Raw genomic sequence first — 9,687 nt, forward strand, 5'->3', positions numbered from 1 at the left:
GCTACAAGCCATCATCGCGGAAGGCACATATAGATAGACAGGAGTTGGCGCCTTTCATCCCACGGTGAAGGGACAGCGGCACCAGTGCTTTTGGTTATGCCGCGGGTGTGTCTAAGATAAGAGGAACAGGGATTTCTTCCAAGGCCGCCTCTCTTGCCGCCGTTTTGCCTTCGGTTTCATCTTCTTCTCCTCCTTCCACTTCCAGACATACTAGGAAGTCACCCTCAGCACAAAAGCTAGCAGTCAAGAGTTTAATGAGTGCCCTGGTCCCAGCCAGACTCCCAAGAAAAGAGGTACTTCCTCCCTCCAGCCCTAGTCCTCAGGTGGCCCTACGTGAGTGGGGCCTTGTGGAGGTGTCTGGTCAATCCCTAAAACGTGCAGGGGCCTCATAGGGAACTCCCATCACTGTAATTTAACTTTCGGCTCATCTGGGAAAGTGCAAAATAAGGATTGGTCACCCAGCACTCCAAGCCCTCCCAGCTGATCTAGACAACTGGGAGAGAAACAGAGACACGTAAGAGAGGCAGAGATGACCAAGGGGTGACACCCTTGGGAGCCCTCCTCACAAATGGACACTTCAACCCTCTACATTTATCTCATTCCCCAGCAATCAGCCAGAAGAGGCTTACAGAACTAGTTAGGCAGAGTGAAAGCGACAGAGGACAAAACAAAAAGTAAAACTATCCCAGCCGCCAGAATGGGCTCAGGACTTTCTAAGGAGCAGGAGATGTAGTCTCGGCTGCTTCAGCAACTTCTTAAGGCTGCAGAATGTCAGGTTAAATAACAGAACTTAACTAACTTATTACAGACAGTAAAGAACTACTGTCCTTGGCTCCCAGATAAAGGCACTTTAGATATAGAAGTGTGGGAAAAAGCAGGACAGAAATTGAAATGGTACCAGGAGAACAGGACCTCAATAGAACATTAGAATTTATTAACCTGATGCCTAGTTAGAATGGCTCTGGCCCCTATTCATACTAGAAACCCTCATAACCAGGAAAACTTAGAGGAAAAGGAAGGTACCTATAGGATGGCGGCAGGCGTGGGTGCTGAACCAAATAAAAACCCACTGCCACAGAGGAGGAAGGCTCCCTCCCCAGCTCCCCTTTGGCCCCACCATGGGACAACTCACCAGAGGAGCCACTCCCTCCCCCTCCTCCTTTTCACATTCCCCTCCAGCCATGCCGCAATGTCTGTGAGAGGCTGTGAAAGCCTCCAGAAACTGGAAAGCTCTGTCTGCTCTCCCCATTGTCACTAAATGGTGCACACAGCACATCCAGAGGGGAATTCCGAAGGGGTCATTCCTGAGGTAAGGGACAGCAGCCCCCAGGCTTGGGGAGGCTGCCAGTGTGCTTAGTTTCGAGAAACAGGTTTCTACTATCTTTCTACTTTCTCTCTACTATCCTATTTTTCTATCTCTTTCACCCAGCTGGTTTCTTGGGTCTCTCTCCACGGGTAGAGAATGCTTCTAGCATTTCTCCCCAGGTGGCTTTCTTGGAGCACCTATCTCTTCTCCAACACTTCAATTTGCATCCAAATACTCCTTGTAAGAGCATCAAGGAGGGGCAACATTACATTTGTTAGGTGAATGTTCTTTCCCTCTCACAGTTGCCACATCCTGCGTGCATGGGTCAAGCATTTAAAAGACACTAGGGCGCTCCCCGCTAGAAGACACCTGTGAGAGGATAAACTGGGACGTGGGCTGGGACAGAACACTAGGTGTTCCCACCAGCCAGAAGAAAAAGTCCACACACGGATAAAGGCACACTGTAGAGCAATCACACTCCCTTCCCTGTGGTGCTTTCCCCACTTAGGTTTAGTTCTCGAGAGGAGAGAGCAAGATTTTAGCCTTTAGTGGAAGTGCTAGCTTTTCCAGTTTCTTTTCTCCTGATTATGCCTTTTCTTCATTCAAATTTGCTTCATTTATAAGTTTCCCCCTCTTCATTTCATAATTGTTATGTGGATTACGTATGTTGTAGAAAGTTCAAGTAAATCGTAGATGGTCTGTACAAGTTGAAGGAAGATTGTGTAGGGGGAAGAAAGAAAAAAGAAGGAATTAAGAAAGTGAAAGAAAAGAAAGTGAGAGAAGAAATTAAGAAAGTAAAGGAAAGGAAGGAGAAAAAAGGAATTAAGAAGGTGAAGGACTGTGAAGGAGAAGGGTAAGAAGGAATAAAGGAAAAAGATAGGGACTTCGGCCAAGATGGAGGCGTAGGCAGACACACTGAGCTTCCTCGCACAACCAAAAGAAGGACAACAACAATTTAAAAACAAAAACAACAAGAACTGACAGAAAATTGAACTGTATGGAAGTCCAACAACCAAGGAAATAAAGAAGACACATTCATCCAAACCGGTAGGAGGGGCGGAGATGGGCAGCCAGGCGGAGAGGACTCACAGCAAGGTGGCAGCTGGTGGACCCAGTGAAGTGGCAGATTGTGGATCGGTTTGGGCCAAGCTGCAGCTGGCTGGTGAGGCAGCAGCTGGTGGACCAGGTGACAGACCGCGCAACCCAGGGTTCCAGCATGGGGAAATGAAGCCTCAAACCACTGAGTGAAAACACCTGTGGGAGTTGAGGCGGCAACAAGAGAAACTCCCAGGAGAGTTCGTTGGAGAGACCCACAGGGGCCTAGAATGGACACAAACCCACCACTCAGGAATCAGCACCAGAAGGGCCCAATTTGTGGGTAGTGGAGAGAGTGACTAAAAACCGGCAGAGAGCAGAGCAAGCGCCACTGCTCCCTATTGGACCCCTCCCCCACATAGTGTCACAGCGCAGCCTGGAGAGTTACCCCGCCCTGGTGAACACCTAAGGCTCCGCCCCTTTATATAACAGGTGTGTCAAGACAAAAAAATGGCCCAAATGAAAGAACAGATCAGAGCTCCAGAAAAAATGCAACTAAGCGAGGAAGAGATAGCCAACCTATCATATGCACAGTTCAAAACACTGGTAATCAGGAAGCTCACAGAATTGGTTGAATTTGGTTGCAAATTAGATGAAAAAATGAAGGTTATGCTAAGAGAAACAAAGGAAAATGTACAGGGCACCAATTGGGATGGAAACTGGAACTCAAATCAATGGTGTGGACCAGAGGAAGAAAGAAACATCCAACCAGAAAAGAATGAAGAAACAAGAATTCAAAAAAATAAGGAGAGGCTTAGAAACCTCCAGGACATCTTTAAACGTTCCAACATCTGAATTATAGGGGTGCCAGAAGGAGAAGAGGAAGAGCAAAAAATTGAAAACTTAATTGAACAAATAACCAAGGAGAACTTCCCCAATCTGGCAAAGGAAATAGACTTCCAGGAAGTCCAGGAAGCTCAGAGAGTCCCAAAGAAGCTGGACCCAAGGAGGAACACACCAAGGCACATCATAATTACATTACCCATGATTAAAGAGGAAAGAATCTTAGAAGCAGCAAGAGAAAAGGAGACAGTTACCTACAAAGGAGTTCCCATAAGACTGTCTGCTGATTTCTCCAAAAAGACCTTACAGGCAAGAAGGGGCTGGCAAGAAGTATTCCAAGTCATGAAAGGCAAGGGCCTACAACCAAGATTGTTCTATCCAGCAAAGCTTTCATTGAGAGTGGAAGGGCAGATAAAGTGCTTCTCAGATAATGTCAAGTTAAAGGAGTTTGTCATCACCAAGCCCTTATTATATGAAATGTTAAAGGGAAAAAGAAGATGAAAAATATGAACAGTAAAATGACAGCAAACTCACAGTTATTAACAACCATACCCAAAACAAAAACAAAAACAAACTAAGCAAACAACTAGAACAGGAACAGAACCACAGAAAAGGAGCTCACATGGAGGGTTATCAACAGGGGAGTGGGAGAGGGAGAGAGGGGGGAAAGGTACAGAGAATAAGCAGCATAAATGGTAGGTAGAAAATAGACAGGGGGAAGGTAAGAATAGTATAGGAAATGTAGAAGCCAAAGAACTTATATGTATGACCCATGGACATGAACTATAGGGGGGGAATGTGGGAAGGAGGGGCTGTGCAGGATGGAGTGGAGTGAAGGGGGGGAAATGGGACAACTGTAATAGCATAATCAATAAAATATATTTTTTAAAAAGGAAAAAGATAACACATTCGTGTGTAGCATGAGAAGGAAGGACATTGGAGGGGTAACTAAAGAAGGGAAGTGGAAATAGAAAATAAATAAGAAGGAAAAATAAGCATCTAGGTCTTTGAAACACTGCAAATTCTGGACCTAGGAACCACCAGGTCCCGAGAACAATAGGGTAATTAACTCACTGCTCAAACTCTTTACAATTTGCAAAAACAGCAGGGGGCCTGTCTTTCCAAGCAGAAGAAAAAAGTGACACTTAAAACTCAGGCTGTTTTTCAGCCCCCTCTTGAGGCCTGAGCCTGTTACCTCAGCTGTTTTTTTCTCTAGGTTCCTGAGCAGAGCAAAGGGGGGAAAAGTCACTCTAAGGATGGCATGAACTGCTTCTTAGGTCACTCCCAGGGAGTGGGCCACTGTTTAACCCCTCAACTCCCCACTCAGGTTTAAGTCTTAAGAGGAGAGAGATCAAAAAAAAAAAAAAAAAAAAAAAGGAGAGAGATCTTCCTACTATCTTTCTGCCATCTAAGAGAGATGAGAACGGGGCTATCGAAGGAACAAAATGTTGAAATATTGCCATTGGTTCCCAGACAAGAGATCTTCATACCTCCAGGTCGGGGCGAAGGTAGGGCAGAAACTAAAGTGGCACCAAGAGCAGAGAGCAGACGTAGACTTGCGATGCCTCCTCACTTGGAGCCTTGTCCACACCGCTCTCTGCCCGTTGCATACCGGGCAGCCAAGGGTTAAAGAGCTTAAAGCCGATAGAAGGGGAGATACCCAATTAACCTCACGGGGAAGTCTCTCCTTGCTCCTGAGCTGAGCTAAGTCTTGTCAATCAAGCAATGCAAACTAGGCAGTTAACTCAAGTAGGTTGCTCACACCCTGTGCGGTTATTTTGTTTTCCCACTCTTCACACACCTACAGGAGTGCTGGGACAGTTAACCCCCAAATTTGAAATCATTGAATGGCTTTTCCTCCCTCACCAGCCACAAAGGAACTGTTGATTTTCTAACCTAGGGAAGAGGGTGTGCTTGTGTCTCCTCTTCAGAAGGACCCTTGTAGCTGCTGGCGAAGATGGTGAAGCCTTATCATAGAAAAGGCTACCCCGCTCCATGACCCACCTCCGCTCCATTGGAGTCCCCTGATCCAGGGGGCCTAGCTGCCCTCAACCATGCTCTTTCCCAAGTGAGAGGGCGGCGTTTCTTAGGAACTCTCATCACTTGTACTGTTTCTGCCATCGTTATAGCTGCCTCTGCTGCAGTGGCGGCCACAGCTCTGGCTGAATCTGTCCAGACCACTCATGCTGTATCACCCTCCTCACCAATACAACCCAAGAGATGATTCAACAGACGCATATTGACCAGGAGGTCCTTGCCAGGCTCTCAGCTGTAGAGTCTGCAGTAATACGGCTGGGAGAACGGCAAGACGCTCTTCTCACTTACCAACAACTCACTTGTGATCCAGGCTTCTCTAAGCTGTGTGTCACCCCCCTGAAGTGGAACTCCAGTCAGCACCCATGGGAGGAGGTCCAACATCGCCTGCGTGGGGCCTTCTCCTCCAATCTCAAAGGGCAAACTGATCAGCTCCAGCCTGAGCTGTGTCAGCAGCTTCAGGACATTAAACAGTTCACTGACCTAAGGGTCTTTCTGGCCTTGCGGAAAAATTTATAATAGCTCAATCCAAAAACTTGATTTGAGGGCCTAAATTTGGGTATCTGGGTCATGGGGGATACGGGATGCCTCCTGATTGTTGTGGTCTTTTGTGCCTTGAGATGTACCTACAAATTGTTTTCCAGAGATCATACATGCAAAGAGCAAGTAGCAGGCTTCATCGGACTTACCACCGTATCCGCCATAACAAACAAAAAAGGGGGGAGATGTTGGGGACCACTCTGTGTGGTTCTGGAGACTGTAGCCCCCCGTGGACAAGGCCTTGCCTGTAAGTCTCAACTGGAAAGCCAGGAAGCAGGTGGAAGGCACGACTGGATACTAACATGGAGGGTTCCTGTGGGAAATTAGGCCTAAAGTATACATTGTATCCTTTGAAGCTTGCTTTGATTTAGTATAGTCCTGTTGGTGTAAAACAGTTTAAGTTCAAAACATAAGGAGTGAACTCCTTATCTTAGGAAATACAACCATCTGGCACCAACATGTCTAATAGACCCTGACATGAGGCAGATCTCTGTGTTTCTTCAATTGTCATCTATACATAATATCAGTTTTTTATAACTACAGACTTTGGACATTGACTGATGAGCTATGCATGTATGCTGCATATCCCTGCACCTACTGACCCAATAAAAGCCATTTCAGAGAAGGGCTCGGGGCATTCTCCACTAGAGGGAATTGCCATCCCTTTCCCGCCGGAACAACAGATTGTGTCTGGCATGACTTATTCTCATCTGCGCTGGCTGGGAGAGCTCCAAGGTATGGGGCCTTTCACAGTTCCCCACAGGGCACTGCTTCTGACCGAGGCCTCCCTTCACAGCACGTGAAACGCAGCAGTGGGTTCCTGCCCATGGAGGCCACTGGTCTCACCATCCTCAAACAGCTGGCTTGACAGAAAAGTGAAATGGCCTTTTGGGAACACAGTGACAGCACCAGCTATGTGACCATACCTTGCAGGGCTGGGGAAGGTACTCCAGGAAACCACATATGCTCTGAATACAGGACGCTGCTTCTCCCAGAGCCAGGAATCACAGGTCCAGGGATCAGGGGGTGGAAGAGGAGAGACACCACTCATTCTTACCTCTAACAACCCACTAGCACGTGCTCTGCCCCCTGTGCCCAAGACACCATGCTCTGCTGGCCTAGAGGGCTCAGTTCTGGAAAATGAGAAAGGTTTCCAGCTGAGACACAGCAGTGACCCCATCGACACATCAGGGCCCCTCACTCTACAGCTCTCCAGACAGTGCAGCACCTTGGAGAGCGCCAACCCCAGCTCCAGCCTTCCTCCCTTGCTGGAGCCAGGGCTCAGAGCAAATGAGAGGCTGCTGAGCACAGAGATGGTGAGGGGGAAGCACCACCAAGGGCAGCTGCCTGGAATGGGAGCAGGTGAGGCCCTGGCTGAGGCTGCCCACAGAGGCCCAGGGAAAAGGAGGTGCAGGACAGAAACCCCAGGAATGAGGAGGGGGAAGGTGAGGCACACAGGCATTAGGGGGTTCTGCCTGGGCCCTGGGTGGGGCTGTGTGTGTGAAGCAGTCTCAGGACCAGGACTTCACCTCACCATCACAGCCCATGTGACAGAGAGCACCAACCACAGCCCTGGATCAATGTGGACCCAACACCTGACAGCCCAGCAGCCACGGGCACAGGGCGCGTGAGGCCCAGGTCATGACGAACTGCTCAGGAAGCAGCTCCACTCACCTGATCAGGACCACAGAGAAGTGTGTGGTGCTGTGTGTCCCCAGAACCAGGGTCCCTGTCCTGGGCACCAGGAACTAGGAGTGAGGGGGACCATGACTCGTCCATCCTGCCCCCTCTCCTGCCCTGACACAGACCTTCCCCTCCTGACACACCTGGTTCCCTGCTCCTCCTTCTCCCCACAGACCCACCACCCAGCACTCCAGCCACACACACCACTCCACCCAGGGGCACCCTCAGTGTAACCTGCTGGAGACAAACACAAATGGATACACATTCCTGGAAATGTGAGCCTGGTAACATGTCTCTGAGGGAAGAGGCAGGGCCAACGTACTTACAGGAACAGGGACTAGGAATAACGGACCAGGATGATGATGGAGCATGAACATGGTATGTTTAACCCACGTGAAATGTCAATGAAAAATGTCAAATAAACAACGTGACTGCTACATTCCCAGCTCTGTCCACCAGAGGGGGGCAAAGATACTCCACAGCCAGGAGCCACCCCAAGGGCTTGTTGAACAGTGCCCATTTATCCCTCACAGCAGCACCCACATCCCAGCAAGGTGTGACCCTCACCAGCATCGCTGGGTCCACAGTCCTCCTCAGTCTCCATTCTCCCCACACTGGATTCCATCAGTTACTCTCTCCAGCCAGGTGTCTCCCCAGAAAAGGCCAGCCCTCTGCAGGTAGCTGTTCTCAACACCCTCCACATCCTTCCGGGGGTGAATGCCCACTCATGCCTCAGTCACAGCCAAAGGCTACATCTCAGAGGGGCTCTCTGTGATCCCCAGACCAGCTGAGACTCACATGCGTGCTCCAGATGTACCAGACACTTGCCCTTCACAGACCATCTCTCAATAACTGACTCCTTCCTTCCATGATTTCACTGAGTGACCGTTTCTCTGATACAAAGTAATCTCCATGAGCACAGGGCCCCCTATGTCCTCTTCTCTGTGGAGTTCCCAGGGCCCAACACAGGGCCTGACTGACACATCACAGAAGCTCAGTAAATGCTCATTAAGTGGATGAGGAAACCACACAGCAGACGCCTGTAACCCGTGTGACACCTGGGCTCAGAGCATGTTCCTTAGTCAGGAAGACACTGGTGTCAGCATGGGAAGAAGCCACCAACTGCCCGTGGCTGTCACAGGGACAGGCCTGTGCTCCTTGTAGAGTCATCACAAAGGACAGGGACCTCCTAACAGAGAGGGGTTGGAATCCCCTCATTCCCAGAAAACCACAGCCCTGCCTATCTCCTCCCTGTGAGTGACGTTTCCTGGGAAGGGGGCGGGGCAGCAGCCTGAGTCCTTCTCTCCTCACAGAGACCTGACTGGGTGCAAACTCTGGATTCTCCACCCTGGTGAGTCACCACCAGGGAAGGGGGGAGTCCGTCCTGACCACAGAGAAATCAGCGGGTGACTTTTCAACCACAGGGTCCCTGGTCCATAGGGACACCTACCTGTAGTCCCCAGAAGACATCTCACCAGCCAGCCCATGGTGTCCTGAGGAACAAGGACACTTTCCATGCATGATGGGACTGGAGGACCCAGGATCTGGGGTGGCTTCCATCTCAGAGGGGCTGAGGGTCCCACAGAGCCTCCCCATCCCCTGCCCGAGTCTCCATGTGGAGCTGCTCCAGCTCCTGGGCCCTGTGGGGAGGCCTGGAGCAGATGACAGGCAGGGACACTGATGACTTGTGTTGGGGACACACAGGGCAGTCTGTGGAACAGCCCCCCAGGCTGATCCCTCTGCTAACACACTCAAAAGACCCCTCACCTGGCACTTCCTTTGAAACCTCAGGGACAAAGAGCTCCTCCTGAGAGAACACATCCCCACAGGGGGACAGGTCTCCTGACACTGGATCAGGATTCCACTAGACAATGCCTGTCCTCTCACTTGGGATAGACTCTGGAAGCTTGGAGTCACAGTGACCAGGCCCTGGGGTGAATGGCCTTTCAGGCTGATGGTAAGAGCCCGCCCACCTCTGCCCAAGGCTCAGGGTCAGCCCCACCCTTTAGAGTGTGGTCAGCATCCCCTGTGCAGCTCTGACGTTGGCTGCAGGTCTCCTTCATGCCCTGCAGGAGGCGACATTGGGACACACAGACAACACACAGGAAATTAATACAAGAACCTGGCTGTCTAAGGAAATAGAAAAAGAGCCTGATTTCCACACCACAGACCTGTCTGGGACCCTCCCAAATGCCTGCTCCTTCCCACCTGCTCCTTCTGGGGGCCTGGGAGCACCTGCTCTGCTA

Source organism: Desmodus rotundus, chromosome 12 (assembly GCF_022682495.2).
Source record: "Desmodus rotundus isolate HL8 chromosome 12, HLdesRot8A.1, whole genome shotgun sequence".
Taxonomy (NCBI): domain Eukaryota; kingdom Metazoa; phylum Chordata; class Mammalia; order Chiroptera; family Phyllostomidae; genus Desmodus; species Desmodus rotundus.